This window comes from Macrobrachium nipponense, chromosome 30 (assembly GCF_015104395.2).
Source record: "Macrobrachium nipponense isolate FS-2020 chromosome 30, ASM1510439v2, whole genome shotgun sequence".
NCBI lineage: Eukaryota > Metazoa > Arthropoda > Malacostraca > Decapoda > Palaemonidae > Macrobrachium > Macrobrachium nipponense.
The window spans coordinates 18,540,067-18,556,427 of record NC_087218.1 but is presented as its reverse complement, the minus strand read 5'-3'; the positions used below and the strand labels follow the sequence as shown (position 1 = coordinate 18,556,427).

The 16,361-nt window shown below is 32.2% G+C and overlaps 1 protein-coding gene and 1 pseudogene across 1 annotated transcript in view; one reads left to right on the top strand and one right to left on the bottom strand.

Moving 5' to 3' along the window:
- The window catches only part of LOC135202034 (uncharacterized), a 44,262-nt pseudogene extending 41,990 nt beyond the window's left edge, over positions 1 to 2,272 (top strand).
- Positions 1 to 16,361, bottom strand: part of LOC135202351 (uncharacterized) — a 224,275-nt gene that overhangs the window by 187,341 nt on the left and 20,573 nt on the right. The window lies entirely within an intron of this gene.

The window sequence follows — 16,361 nt, the reverse complement described above, 5'->3', positions numbered from 1 at the left end:
TCTTAGTTTTACCAGACCACTGGGCTGATTAACAGCTCTCCTAGGGCTGGCCCGAAGGATTAGATATTTTTACGTGACTAGGAACCAATGAGTCACCTAGCAACGGGACCTACAGCTTATTGTGGGATCCGAACCACATTATATCGAGAAATGAATTTCTATCACCAGAAATAAATTCCTCTGATTCCGCGTTGGCCGAGCCGAGAATCGAACTTCAGACCATCGGACTGGTAGACGAGTGCGAAAACCACTCGTCCAACGAGGAACTCCCATGGGAAAGGGAAGTTCTGCAACCTATTTCGTATCTCGGAATTTCAGTGAAAAGTGTTTACAAAATCTTAGTGTCAAAAGAACCTCAAAGGTCACTACTGTGTCATTTTTATTTTAGAAATACATCGAATGCTGTATTGTTTTGTGGGGGTTGGGGGCGGGGGCGGTTGGTGTAGGGTGCTGGTATCAGATGGCTTACAAGGAGTGAAGGTGTGAAGAAGAGGAGTGTGCCATTTCTCAGATCATCATTGGTTGAACAACCTGCTAGAACTGCTCTTAGATTACTAATTCCTGACATAACTGAAAACATTCAACATTTACGAACACCACCAGTGAATAAAGGCCCCAACGGAAAGTTGCCTTTGACGCCAGTAAACAGATGAAAATGTAAATAAAAATGCGAAAGTGGAGCGGCACTTTTTATGGCCATGTCACGGTTAATTCAACATCGTCGTGAAGCTTTTATCGCTTAAATGAAGACCTTTTTTAAAAATGCTGCATCCCTCATGTGGGGGTCGCTATGAACGCCCAGGAAAAAGACTCAAACTAGCCAATCTGGAGACCTTTTCTAATCCCTTCCGATTTTCGTCTTGATCTTTAAAGTCTTTTTTGAGTTCTTCAATCATCTATTGGTTGGTGAAGAGATGATTTATCCCCTATTCAGGATCTCTGGAGCAGTTTTGGTCTTCGTTACGTGATCCCAAAGAGGGTATAAGTCAGGATGTGACCTACATTCCTGTCACTGATTGCTGCTTTTACATTCGCTCTCTCTGCTGCCCTCAAGTCTTCCTTTTTTCCAGCCATTAAAGACCTAAGCTGGACGGCTGGTCTCTTTCAAGTAAGAGAGAGAGAGAAAGAGAGAGATTATGAATAGGCTCTGTCATTACGTGGGAACGAGTGCACTCCGTTTTCTTTGTGGTTCCATCTTCTATGCGGTTTTATCGCCATTGTTACGAAACAGTACCCCGGTAGGAGGGTAGTGACGTCAGTGCACCTCATGCGGTGAACTTGCAGGCATTACTTACGGTTCTTTGCAGCGTCCTTTTGGCCCCTAGCTGCAACTCCTTTCATTCCTTTTACTATACCTCTTTTCGTAGTCTTTCTTCCATCTTTCTTTCCACCCTCTTCTAACAATTGTTTCTTTGTGCAAATGCGAGTTTTTTCTCCTGTTGCATCTTTGTAACCTTTTACTCTCAAACTTCCTATCAGCGATGAATGACCTCATAGGTCCCAGCTCTTGGCTTTCGGCCTAAATCGTTTATTCTAGTGTATTCTACGAACCAGTACACACTGAAATGAACCCTGATCCATTCCGATGTCCATATAATAATCAAACTCTCTCTCATCTTTTCAGGAGTGTCCCTAGAAGAAATTCAGCTCTCCACAAATCAAGGTCCCATCACGAATCTCAGAGACCGGGTGTCTAGCGTCATTGCTGGGGCCCTGCATAAACTGAAGCGTTAATGGTAAACTCAAATCTGGACGAGATGGGTGCATGCTAAAAGTGAGGATGAGGAGACGATGATCATAACGAAAAGTTTGAAACGAACAGATAAGAAATGAAAGTCGCTGCTCTCATGGGTCATAATCTGTTCATCTATGAGTCTACATATGGATGCATGTTTAGTTCTTCATACATCTTATGCTGATTTATGTCATATAATGTCAATGTAATGTACGTTAACTTAAATCTCTACAAAAAATGCCGATTGCTATTAGGCCAAGGGATCTTATCTAGGCCATTCTATATACCTTGATCTAGGATAGACAGGTTTTTCATAACCAAATTAAGTGCAACAGATTTTCATCATCGTATTTTACACGAAATATTTCCTGTATTTGTTCAGTTGTGATTGAATAGTCTTATTTTGTAGGATGCAATTGGTCGCTGAATCAGAAAAGTTCCCGGCATAGTATGTTTTGGTCGGTGATACCTAAGGGGATGTAAATAGATTGAAAAATGAGTTGAAAAGTAAAAGGTAAATTACAGCTGAGGTCAGATTAAAAAAAAAAAAAAAAAAAAGTCTCGTCCCAAACCTATCAAAGCCGAAAAAGAGGCACATTGAATATTCTTTTCCTATATATATATATATATATATATATATATATATATATATATATATATATTATATATATATAGTAATTATGGGTCGGCCATGGATTGCATGATATATGTAAACGGTTGAAGATACTTTCCTATATCCTTGACAATTATAAATGAATGTTAAGATAAACATTTTATCCAACTGTATATTGCCTATGCTGTGTTATCCACCGGTATTTGTTTTCACTTCTAATGCAACTTTTGCAATTCTTGCTTCTTATTCGCAGCACTCAGTAAAGATTTATTCTGTAGTGTAGTCAGACCAATACACCTGTTCGGGAATGCACCGGATTTCAGTATCCTTTAGGAAGCCACGACTGACGGCGGTAAGTCCCTTGATGGAACCAAGGCCTAAAGGATACCCTATTCCTTAGACCTTGGATGATGGAATAGCGGTGAGTCTTACGTGAATGAATGATTTTTCATTTTTTGTTTCATTATTGACAAAATGATCATCGAACTGAGTGATATATGTACATATATAAAGTAAATGTTAGGTAAAACGCAATTGTAAAATCACTTAGTCCGGTGATCACTTTGTCAATAATGTAAACAAAACAAAAAAAATTAATTCATTCTATATCTATATCACTATATATATATGTATATATCTGATATATATTATATATATATAAGATATATATAGATAGATAGATATATAAAATCAAATTGGAATCATATGCAGTGAAATGAATTAGAGATATTTGAATAACAAGATATGCGAGGGGTCTCTGGTTTGTAACCATCAACGACAGAGAGGAAAGCAAACAGAATGAAGCAACATGTCAGTGTTAGTGTGTTCCAGAATTAACTTTAAACCGCCAGTGAAACGCTGAAAATAAGCAGTACTGGGCATTCAAATAGATGATCCTAATAATCGCATGAATTTCGCCCTTCTAGAGAGAGAACCAGGAGTGCTTTCATCTGTGCCTGAAAAATAGTAATGCAGCTTCATTTCAGGTCATTTCGTCACTTGGGCGCTGGGGTAGGGAGTGGGGGTGGGGGGGGGAAGGGGGGAAAGGGTGGGTAGTGGGGGGCTGGAGATGGGGTTTAACGAGAGAATCCGAGAGTTGAATAGTTCAAAGGCTGACAGACTCATACGAGGCCGTTCACCGAAATCAACAAATATAATAAAGTTAAGGAATAGAAATTAAATAAATAAATAAATTAATTAATTAATTAATTAATTAATTAATCAATCAATAAATATATAAAAAATTTGTTAGGGAAGGCAAATTTATTAAGGTTTTATCATTATTACACCACCGTTGTCTACGCTCGAAATCAGTGTTACTGTATAGAAGATTCACATCAACCGTGCATTTGACGTCTAGGCCAGTCTCTTACGACGCTCCTGATTGGCTGTCGATAAGCCAATCACAGGGCTGGAAACTCTCAGTCTCTCGAGAGAGTTCACATAGGCAGGATCTATGTTCCACCTCTCTTGAAAGACGTATCCCTCGGGAGATGTGGAGCATACATCCTGCCTATGTGAACTCTCTCGAGAGACGGAGAGTTTCCAGCCCTGTGACTGGCTTATCAACAGCCAATCAGGAGCGTCGTAAGGGACTAGCCTAGACGTCAAATGCACGGTTGATGTGAATCTACTATAACACCTACTATATGCTACGCGTCCAGAAAAAAAAAATTACTTGCTAACATAAAACATTTACCAAAAGTACGTTCGTTATATTCAAACAAGATGAAGTGCAAAAATTTTGCCGTAAAAAGCTGAGGGTAATCATTGCCAATATCTGGCGAGCGACTGATCTGTTGTGTCGAAAGTAAATATCTGACCTTCAGCAGTGCTTTGTGTTTAAACGTTTAAATTGAGGGATGATGGCAGAACGATGGTGCTGACAGATTGGAAGTGATTTTGAGTGACTTTTGGTAACGAAAAATACTTTCCTAATAAATTTGGGAAACGTTTGAATGACCAGTGACCTCCCACGCCAGTCTCTCTCTCTCTTTCTCTCTTTCCGATAAGTGCGTTTAAATGAATGCAAAAGGCATAGCTGATATCAAGCTTTGCGAAACAACTCAAGCCAGATATGATGAATGTTGAAATTTTCCAGAGAATTAATTAATTAATTAATTAATTAATTAATAATAATAATAGTAATAATAATAATAATCTCTCGTTTTGTATATACATCTATATGTAAAAATATATATCATATATAATATTTCTATATATATATATATATATATATATATATATATATATATATATATATATATATATATATTTATATATATTTCATTGATACCGTTGTGGATTTCTTCACAATTCTAGTAATTCGTGCTATTATGAGATTTGTATAAATAATAATAATAATAATAATAATAATAATAATAATAATAATAATAATAATAATAATAATAATAATAATATGCTGGAAGTAAACCGTCTTTTAAACATGTTTATTAAAAGTAATTGCTGCCTCAGCTGCATTAATTTTATATAGGTTCTTCTCTGTTTTTCTAATCATTGTTTTCTCATTGTTGCTTAAACTGGTGCGTTGCTCACCAGTTTAAGCAACAATGAGAAAACAATAATTAGAAAAACCAGAGAAGAACCAATAATAATAATCTGACTCCACCCCTTGATCACTTGAAAAAAAAAAAGAAGACCTGTGTGTGTGTCCCCGTTTATGAAGGAGAGGGATAAAAGCTTGAAACAAAACGAGGATGAAAGCAGGAGATAATGACATCGGACGGGGGACAAATAACAGAGGGAATTGGTACTTGGTACCGTGTTGATCTCCGTGGGAGAGAGCAGGAAAAATCTCATTTCGTCGTATCCTCAGAGGGGAAAAGTACAATAATTCTCTTTCTTCTTCTTCTCTCCTCCTCGCTCGGTGGCCAGAACTTAGGCAAACAGCTTTGAATTAGATATGATCCTATGCTGAAGTCAGCCTTGAATTCTGGTCCTCGTTATTGTAAGATTATGGCCAACGGAATGGCTGTCTCGGTGCCCTTACATAGCCCAAGTTAAGTACATGTTAGTTTTACCAGACCACTGAGCTGATTGACAACTCTCCTGGGCTGGCTCACCGCCATCTTGAATTAATTCAAGATGGCGGTGGCTGGCCCGAAGAATTAGATATTTTTACGTGGCTAGGAACCAATGGCCACCTAGCAACGGGACCTACAGCTTATTGTGGGATCCGAACCACATTACATCGAGAGATGAATTTCTATCGCCAGAAATAAATTCCTCTAATTCCGCGTTGGCCGAGCAGAGAATCGAACTTCGGACCATCGGATTGGTAGCCAAGCGAGAAAACCACTCGTCCAAAGAGGAACTCTTACATAGCCCAGCCTCGTTGTGGAAATAGATAAAAAAGCTAGAGTCATAAAGGCTAAAGGTTATAACGGCTAGGGGTTATACATGTTTGGGGAAAGGAAAGCAGAGGGAAAGTGCCATGGCCCTTTGTTACTATTTAGCAAGTTTACAGAACCCCTTTTCAGACCGATCATGACGAACAGTTACTCTGAATTCTTATCAATATTAATTTAACTTTTACTAGAGAATAATGTTAAAGGAAACCTAACGGACGAGGTTCTGTTCTGTCTGTGTCTGTTCTCCGTCTGCCTGTGACTTTTACATTCTCTGCCTCTCACGTTCGCCACATTCTTATCCTGAGATAATGTTCAGGTGATGAGTCACAGTTTGTCTGTCTGTCCGTCTGTTTGCTCACCCCCACCCGCCTCCTCTCTCTCTCTCTCCACCCACCTTCAAAACCAAGAAATGCAAACCTTCATCCCGGCAAACTTGGCCAACACATTGAAAGGCGAATCTCATTTATATACAGATCGGGAGGCAAATGAGTTCGTCGTTGACGCCTCAAATAATATTCAGCATGAGGCTTAGCTTCGCCCTCCGCCGAAGTATAGATTTCGGCTTAGAGACCAAGACCGAGATGAAGAAGAATGAAGAGAGAGAGAGAGAGAGAGAGAGAGAGAGAGAGAGACCTCTCCTCACCAGCAGCAGGGATTTGGTCTTGGGGGAATGAGCCACTTTCATTCAAATCTAAAAGTACTTATGTTGAATCGAGAAGTTAACTGTGTTAGTTGGCTGTGCAGGGTCATTGCCAGGTTGGAAAAGGGTATGGGGATAGCAACCGCATCCCGCAAGTACTTTTTCCAGAACCGGAATAAAAGACGCATATGTATATATATGTATATATACGTACATATACATACATACCATATAATATAATTTTAAATAAATAAACATGTAATAGATAACTACATACACATATATATAATATAAATACACAAGTATAGATACACATACATACACACACTGTTGGTTTGTGTTGAGGCTTCACGTGCTGTTGCTGTCTTGGTGATTTCCTGACGAATATTATATACTATATAATTATATTTATAAAGAGAGAGAGAGAGAGAGAGAGAGAGAGAGAGAGAGAGAGAGAGAGCCCTAGTCTGCATCTCCACAGAAATTCCAGCCGAATCAACCCCCATCGCCCCCCCTCCCCAACACTCGAACCATCCTGAAGGATGAAGGAAGGTCCTGCATGAAAGTCCTATACATTAAGGGAAGGCGAGTCAGGCATCGCCATCGGCCATTGTCACGCAAGTCACCTGAGACCCTTCCCTGAGCCCTAATGGGACCCCAATGCTTTATACCAACACCATTAGAGGGCAGAGGAAGCCTAAGGGGAAATTGTCTTCCCCGCTGGGGACCTGGGACCTCCCCACCCAGCCTGCAGAGGTCTGGAGGTCTAATGTTGCTGACAGGTTCCCCAGTGTTGGCATAAGTATAGCGAAGTCTCGATCTCATGACGCTATAATAAATCAATATTATTTTTATTATTATTCAGAAGATGTAAGCTGTTTATATGGAACAAGCCTATAATGGGCATTAAATTGAAATTCAAGCTTGCATTATGAAAAAAAAGATGTTCTCAACTTGAAATTCAAGCTTGCAATATGGAAAAAAAAAAAAAAATTAAAAATTAAACTTGAAATTCAGCTTGCAATTTGGAAAAAAAAATTAAAAAAAAAATTCTAAACTTGAAATTCAAGCTTGCAATATTGAAAAAAAGATATTCTAAACTTGAAATTTAAGCTTGCAATATGGAAAAAAATGTTCTTAACTTGAAATTCAAGATTGCAATGTGGAAAAAAATGTTCTTAACTTGATATTAAAGCTTGAAATATGGAAAAAAAAAAAAGATGTTCTTAACTGAAATTCAAGCTTCCCAATATGAAAAAAGATATTCTAAACTTGAAATTCAAGCTTGCAATATGGAAAAAAGATATTCTAAACTTGAAATTCAAGCTTGCAATATGGAAAAAAATATGTTCTTAACTTGAAATTCAAGCTTGCAATATGGAAAAAAAGATATTCTAAACTTGAAATTCAAGCTTGCAATATGGAAAAAAAAGATATTCTAAACTTGAAATTTAAGCTTGCAATATGGAAAAAAAGATATTCTAAACTTGAAATTCAAGCTTGCAATATGGAAAAAAAGATATTCTAAACTTGAAATTCAAGCTTGCAATATGGAAAAAAATATATTCTAAACTTGAAATTTAAGCTTGCAATATGGAAAAATAGATGTTCTAAACTTGAAATTCAAGCTTGCAATATGGAAAAAGATGTTCTTAACTTGAAATTCAAGCTTGCAATATGGAAAAAATATATTCTAAACTTGAAATTCAAGCTTGCAATATGGAAAAAATATATTCTAAACTTGAAATTCAAGCTTGCAATATGAAAAAAAAGATATTCTAAACTTGAAATTCAAGCTTGCAATATGAAAAAAAAAGATATTCTAAACTTGAAATTCAAGTTTGCAATATGAAAAAAAGTTGAAATTCAAGCTTGTAATATGGAAAATAAAGATATTCTAAACTTGAAATTCAAGGTCGCAATTGGAAAAAATAAAAAAAAGATATTCTAAACTTGAAAATTCAAGCTGCAATAGGAAAAAAAGCTATTCTAAACTCGAAATTCAAGCTTACAATATGTAAAAAAAGATTTTATAAAAACTTGAAAATTCAAGCTGCAATATGGAAAAAAAAAAATATTCTAAACTTGAAATTCAAGCTTGCAATATGGAAAAAAATATATTCTAAACTTGAAATTTAAGCTTGTAATATGGAAAAAAGATATTCTAAACTTGAAATTCAAGCTTGCAATATGGAAAAAAAGATATTCTAAACTTGAAATTCAAGCTTGCAATATGGAAAAAAAAAGATATTTTTAAAACTTGAAATTTAAGCTGGACAATATAGAAAAAAAAAAAACTATTCTAAACTTGAAAATTCAAGCTTGCAATATGGAAAATATATAAGCTTGAAATTCAAGGTCGCAATATGGAAAAATGTATTCTAAACTTGAAATTCAAGCTTGCAATATGGAAAAAAATATATTTTAAACTTGAAATTCAAGCTTGAAATATGGAAAAAAAGATATTCTAAACTTGAAATTCAAGCTTGCAATATGGAAAAAAAGATATTCTAAACTTGAAATTCAAGCTTGCAATATGGAAAAAAGATATTCTAAACTTGAAATTCAAGCTTGCAAAAAATGGAAAAAAAATATATTATAAAACTTGAAATTCAAGGTCGCAATATGGAAAAAAAGATATTCTAAACTTGAAATTCAAGCTTGCAATATAAAAAAAATATTCTAAACTTGAAATTCAAGCTTGCAATATGGAAAAAGATATTCTAAACTTGAAATTCAAGCTTGCAATATGGAAAAAAATATATTTTAAACTTGAAATTCAAGCTTGCAATATGGAAAAATATATTCTAAACTTGAAATTCAAGCTTGCAATATGGGGAGAAAAAAAAAAAAAAAAAAAAAAAAAAAAAAAAAGATATAAACTTGAAATTCAAGCTTGCAATATGGAAAAAAATATATTCTAAACTTGAAATTCAAGCTTGCAATATGGAAAAAATGTATTCTAAACTTGAAATTCAAGCTTGCAATATGGAAAAAAAGATGTTCTTAACTTGAAATTCAAGCTTGCAATATGGAAAAAAAGATATTCTAAACTTGAAATTCAAGCTTGCAATACAGAAAAAAAGATATTCTAAAACTTGAAACTCTAGCTTGCAATATGGAAATAAGATGTTCTTAACTTGAAATTCAAGCTTGCAATATAGAAAAAGAATTCTAAAACTTGAAATTCAAGCTTGCAATATGGAAAAAAAGATATTCTAAACTTGAAATTCAAGCTTGCAATATAGAAAAAAAGATATTCTAAACTTGAAATTCAAGCTTGCAATATGGAAAAAAAGATATTCTAAACTTGAAATTCAAGCTTGCAATATGGAAAAAATATATTCTAAACTTGAAATTCAAGCTTGCAATATAAAAAAAATATATTTTAAACTTGAAAATGAAGCTTGCAATATGGAAAAATATATTATAAACTTGAAATTCAAGTTTGCAATATGGAAAAAAAAAAAATATATTCTAAACTTGAAATTCAAGCTTTCAATATGGAAATAAAATTATAACTTGAAATTCAAGCTTACAATATGGAAAAAGATATATTCTAAACTTAAAATTCAGCGCTTACAATATAGAAAAAAATATGTTCTTAACTTGAAATTCAAGCTTGCAATATGGAAAAAAATATATTCTAAACTTGAAATTAAAGCTTGCAATATAAAAAAAGATATTCTAAACTTGAAATTCAAGATTGCAATATGGAAAAAAAATATATTCTAAACTTGAAATTCAAGCTTGCAATATGGAAAAAAATATGTTCTTAACTTGAAATTCCAAGCTTGGCAATAGGGAAAAAAAAAAAAATATTCTTAAAATTGAAATTCAAGCTTGCAATATGGAAAAAAAAATATATTCTCAAACTTGAAATTGAAGCTTGCAATATGTAAAAAAAAGATTCTCAAACTTGAAATTCAAGCTTGCAATATGAAAAAAAATGTTCTAAACTTGAAATTCAAGCTTGCAATATGGAAAAAAATATTCTAAACTTGAAATTCAAGCTTGCAATATGGAAAAAAAGATATTCTAAACTTGAAATTCAAGCTTGCAATATGGAAAAAGATTTTCTTAACTTGAAATTCAAGCTTGAAATATGGAAAAAGATTTTCTTAACTTGAAATTCAAGCTTGAAATATGGAAAAAAAGATATTCTAAACTTGAAATTTAAGCTTGCAATATGGAAAAAAGATATTTTTAAACTTGAAATTCAAGCTTGCAATATGGAAAAAAATATTCTTAACTTGAAATTCAAGCTTGCAATATGGAAAAAAGATATTCTAAACTTGAAATTCAAGCTTGCAATATGGAAAAAAGATATTCTAAACTTGAAATTCAAGCTTGCAATATGGAAAAAAGATATTCTAAACTTGAAATTCAAGCTTGTAATATAGAAAAAAGATGTTCTTAACTTGAAATTCAAGCTTGCAATATGGAAAAAAATATTCTAAACTTGAAATTCAAGCTTGCAATATGGAAAAAAAGATATTCTAAAAACTTGAATTTAAGCTTGCAATATGGAAAAAGCTATTCTAAACTTAAATTCAAACTTTCAATATGGAAAAAAGATATTCTTAAACTTGAAATTGAAGCTTTCAATATGGAAAAAAATATTCTAAACTTGAAATTCAAGCTTACAATATGGAAAAAGATATTATTCTAAACTTAAAACAAATTCAAGCTTACAATATAGAAAAAAACAAAAAAGATGTTGTTTAACTTGAAATTCAAGCTTGCAATATGGAATAAAAGATATTCTAAACTTGAAATTCAAGCTTCCAAATATGGAAAAAAGCTATTCTAAACTTGAAATACAAGTTTACAATATGGAAAAAAATATATCTAAACTTGAAATTCAAGCTTGCAATATGGAAAAAAAGATGTTCTTAACTTGAAATTCAAGCTTGCAATATGGAAAAAAGATATTCTTAACTTGAAATTCAAGCTTGCAATATGGAAAAAAATATATTCTAAACTTGAAATTCAAGCTTGCAATATGAAAAAAATATGTTCTAAACTTGAAATTCAAGCTTGCAATATGGAAAAAAAATATTCTAAACTTGAAATTCAAGCTTGCAATATGGAAAAAAAGATATTCTAAACTTGAAATTCAAGCTTGCAATATAGAAAAAAAGATGTTCTTAACTTGAAATTCAAGCTTGAAATATGGAAAAACTGTTCTTAACTTGAAATTCAAGCTTGCAATATGGAAAAAAAAAAGATATTCTAAACTTGAAATTCAAGCTTGTAATATGGAAAAAAAGATATTGTAAACTTGAAATTCAAGCTTGCAATATGGAAAAAAAAAAGATATTCTAAACTTGAAATTCAAGCTTGCGATATGGAGAAAAATATCATCTAAACCTTGCAAAATTTCAAGCTCGCAATGAATGGAAAAAAACAAAAAAGATGTTAACTTGAAATTCAGGCCTTGGGGGGCAAGAAATTGGAAGCAAAAAATATATTTCGTAACTTGAAATTCAAGCCTTGTTGCAATAATGGAAAAATAAAATATTTCCTAGACTTGAAATTCAAGCTTGCAATATGGGAAAAAGCATAATATTCTCCAAACTTGAAAGTTCAAAGCTTGCAATATGAAAAAAAAGATATTCTAAACTTGAAATTCAAACTTTGCAATATGAAAAAAAAAGATGTTAACTTGAAATTCAAGCTTGCAATATTGGAAAAAAAGAATTAGTCCTAAACTTGAAAATTCAAGCTTGCAATATGGTAAAAAAAGATATTTCTAAAACTTGAAATTTAAGCTTGCAATATGGAAGGAAAATATTCTAAAACTTGAAATCAAAAGCTTTGCAAAAAAATATGGAAAAGGAATTCTAAACAAACTTGGAAAAATTGAAGCTTGCAATATGGAAAACAACTAATATTCTAAACTTGAAATTCAAGCTTGTTATATTGAAAACAAGGAAAAAAAAAATTTCTTAACTTGAAAATTCAAGCTTGCAATATGAAGAAAAAATATATTCTAAAAACTTGAAATTCAAGTTGCAATCCACGAAAAAAATATATTCTAAACTTGAAATTCAAGCTTGTAATATGGAAAAAAAGATGTTCTTAACTTGAAATTCAAGCTTGCAATATGGAAAAAAATATATTCTAAACTTGAAATACAAGGTTTGCTGGCAATATTGGAAAAAAAAATATATTCTAAACTTGAAATTCACGCTTGCACTAATGGAAAAAAAACAAGATATCTAAACTTGAAATTCAAGCTTGGCAATATGGAAAAAAAAAAGATATTAAACTGAAATTTTAATTCTGGCAATTAATAAAGAAAAAAACTATTCTTACCTTGAAATTTAAAGCTTGCAATATGAAAAAAATATATTCTAAATTGAAATTCAAGGCTCGCCAAAAATATGGAAAAAAAATATATTCTAAACTTGAAATTCAAGCTTGCAATATGAAAAAAAATATACTATAAACTTAAATTCAAGTTGATATCTGGAAAAAAAGGTATTCTAATTGAAATTCAAGGTCGCTATGGAAAAAAAAAATATTCTAAACCTTGAAATTCAAGCTTGCAATATATAAAAAAACTATTCTAAACTTGAAAATTTCAAGCTTACAATATGGAAAAAAAAAGATATTCTAAAACTTGAAAAATTTTTCAAGCTTGCAATATGGAAAAAAAACATATATTAAATTAATTAAGGTTGAAATCAAAAAAAAAAGTCGCAATATGGAAAAAAAAAGATATTCTAAACAAATTTGAACTTCAAGGCTTGAAAAATTAATATGGAAAAAAAAAGATATTCTAACTTAAATTCAAGCTTGCCCCCAATATGAAAAAAAATATCTAAATTAAATTCAAGTTCCCCCGCAATATGGAAAAAAAAAGATATTCAAACTTGGAAATTCAGCCTTGAAAATATAAAAAAAAATGGCGAAAAAGAAAAAAAATATTCCTAAACTGAAAATTTCAAGGCTTGCAAAAAAAAAAAATATGGAAAAAAAGGATATTCTAAACTGAAATTCAAGGCTTGAAATCTTGGAAAAAAAATATAAAAAAATTATTAAAACTTGAAATTCAAGGTTCGCAATATGGAAAAAAAAAATAAAAAGAATATTAAATACTAAACTTGAAATTCAAGTTGCCTTGATATATGGAAAAAAAAAAGATTATTTCCTGGTTAAAAACTTTTTTGGAAAATTCCAAGGTTTTCGGCAATTAAATGGAAAAAACAAATTTATTCCCCCCCCTAAAAACTTGAAAATTCCAAGCTTGCCAATATAGAAAAAAACTTATTTTCCTAAACTTTGAATTTTTTCAAGCCTTTTACAATAATTGGAAAAAAAAGAAATATTCTAAACCTTTGAAAATGTTCAAAGCTTGCCAAAATATTGAAAACAAAAATTTATATTAATAAACTGGAAAAAATTTCCCCAAGGTTCCCCGCCAATTTATGGGGAAAAAAAAAAAGATTATCTAAACCCCCCTTTTTGAAAATTCAAAGCTTTTTTGATATAATGGAAAACAAAGATATTCCCTTAAACACTTGAAATTCCAAGGCTTTGGGGGCAAATTACAATTGAAAAAAATATTATTTCTAAAACTTTGAATTTTCAAGGTCGCAATATGGGAAAAAAAAAGATATTGTCCCCAGGTAAACCTTGAAAATTTCAAAGCTTGAAAAATTACTATGGAAAAAAAAGAATATTCTAAATTTGAAAATTTCAAGCCTTTGGCATTAATGGAAAAAAAGATATTCTGAAACCCTTGAAACATTCCAAGCCTGAAAATATGGGAAAAAAAAAATATCTTTAATAAAACTGTGAAATTTCCCCAGGTCCCACCGCATATGAAAAAAAAAAAAAGATATTCCTTTTAAACTTTGAAAATTTCAAGCTTTTGATATATGGAAAAAAAAGGAATTATTCCCCCCCCCCCCCCTAAACTTTTGAAAATTGAAAATCCTTTGGCAAATATGGAAAAAACGATGTTCTTACTTAATCCAAGCTTGCAATATGGAAAAAAGATATCTAAACTGAAATTCAAGCTTGCAATACAAAAAAGTTATTCTAAACTTGAAATTCAAGCTTGCAATATGGAAATAAGATTTTCCTAACTTGAATTCAAGCTTGCAATATGGAAAGAAAAATATTCTAAACTTGAAATTCAAGCTTGCAATATAGAAAAGGATGTTCTAAACTTTGAAATCAAGCTTGCAATTGGAAAAAAGAGATATTCTAAACTTGAAATTTAAGCTTGCAATGTGGAGAAAAGATATTCTAAACTTGAAATTTAAGCTCGCAATATGGAAAAAAAATGTTCTTAACTTGAAATTCAAGATTGCAATGTGGAAAAAAAGATATTCTAAACTTGAAAATCAAGCTTGCAATACAAAAAAAAGTTATTCTAAACTTGAATTGAAGCTTGTAATATGGAAATAAGATGTTCCTAACTTGAAATTCAAGCTTGCAATATGGAAAAAAAAAAGAAAATATTCTAAACTTGAAATTCAAGCTTGCATAGAGAAAAAGATGTTCTAAAACTTGAAATTCAAGCTTGCAATATGGAAAAAAGATATTCCTCTTAAACTTGAATTCAAAGCTGCAATATAGAAAAAAAGATATTGTAAACTTGAAATTCAAGCTTGCAATATAGAAAAAAAGATATTCTAAACTTGAAATTCAAGCTTGCAATATAGAAAAAAAAATATTCTAAACTTGAAATTGAAGCTTGCAATATGGAAAAAAAAAACACTATTTCTAAACTTGAAATTCAAGCTTGCAATATAGAAAAAAAATATTCTAAACTTGAAAATTGAAGCTTGCAATATGGAAAAAAAACATATTCTAAATTTGAAATTCAAGCTTGCAATATGGAAAAAAAAGATGTTCTTAACTTGAAATTCAAGCTTGCAATATGGAAAAAAAATATTCTAAACTTGAAATTCAAGCTTGCAATATAGAAAAAAGATATTCTAAACTTGAAATTCAAGCTTGCAATATAGAAAAAGATATTCTAAACTTGAAATTCAAGCTTGCAATATAGAAAAAAAGATATTCTAAACTTGAAATTCAAGCTTGCAATATGGAAAAAAAAGATATTCTAAACTTGAAATTCAAGCTTGCAATATAGAAAAAAAGATATTCTAAACTTGAAATTCAAGCTTGCAATATGAAAAAAAAGATATTCTAAACTTGAAATTCAAGCTTGCAATATGAAAAAAAAAGATGTTCTGACACAATTTCTCTATATCAATTAAATGAACCTCTAATACACAGTTGCGTTCGCATCACGGGCAGAAGTGCTCGTTGGAACCAAGAGTTTGGGTGGAACCATATATGCATACCTAGCTTTTTCACCTAACGGAACATCCAATTAGAACTCTAGAAATCTATGAATGATTAATCTCTTCTTTTCGCAGGCCAAAAGGGGAACAATCTACGTCATCTTCCAAGAAAGACGTTGTGAATCAATTTTGTTTGTTTTAGACCTCGTTTAGACTCTTCCTCTCTGGCTACGAACGTCACCAGGCGAGGTATTTTGGGGAGAAGTTGTTAAAACTTACATCCGAGGGCCTTCAGCTCCGCCTTTGTTCAGGATTTTTAGCGGAAAAAAAAGAGGCCTAGCTTGGACCTCTGGACTCGGTCTACTAACCGAGGCCCTATGTTTGTTTGTATGGTGTTTTTACGTTGCATGGAACCAGTGGTTATTCAGCAACGGGACCAACGGCTTTACGTGACTTTCGAACCAAGTCGATAGTGAACTTCCATCACCAGAAATACACATCTCTCACCCCTCTATGGAATGCCCGAGAATTGAACTCGAGGCCACCGAGGTGGCAGGCCAAGACCAAACTGACCACGCTACTGAGGCACTCCGAGGCCCTATGGAATGGAATGGAATATAGAATTTGGGCCAAAATCCAAGTACTGGGACCTACGTGGTCATGATTGCACTGAGAGAGGAAATTGAGAGTAGAAAGGTTTGAAAGGTGTAAAAGGAGGAAAACTTCGCAGTTA